The following is a 242-nucleotide window of genomic DNA, read 5'->3' as shown; positions in this document are numbered from 1 at the left end:
TAAGGGGATGTTGCGATAAACTTTGTTGATACATTAATATAAAATTTAAAAAATGATACAGAGTAAAAGATAATGATGACAGCAAAAATGATGATAACTGCAAAAATGGCAATAGTTTGGTAAATTAAAATACTAATAACGTTTTGGGGATAGCAAAAAATGAAAATGCAATTTTGCAAACATAGATTTTGATGATAGTGAATATTTCCCTGATATTATATAACATTTAAAATTATTTTAAG

The 242-nt window shown here is 24.4% G+C and overlaps 1 protein-coding gene across 1 annotated transcript in view; it reads right to left on the bottom strand.

Annotated features, from left to right (window-relative positions):
* The window catches only part of LOC119593930 (proteoglycan 4-like), a 51,002-nt gene that overhangs the window by 20,200 nt on the left and 30,560 nt on the right, over window positions 1-242 (bottom strand). The window lies entirely within an intron of this gene.

Source organism: Penaeus monodon, chromosome 33 (genome assembly GCF_015228065.2).
Source record: "Penaeus monodon isolate SGIC_2016 chromosome 33, NSTDA_Pmon_1, whole genome shotgun sequence".
NCBI classification, from domain to species: Eukaryota; Metazoa; Arthropoda; class Malacostraca; order Decapoda; family Penaeidae; genus Penaeus; species Penaeus monodon.
Note: the sequence above shows the minus strand (reverse complement) of the source record. Positions and strands in the feature narration are given on the sequence as shown.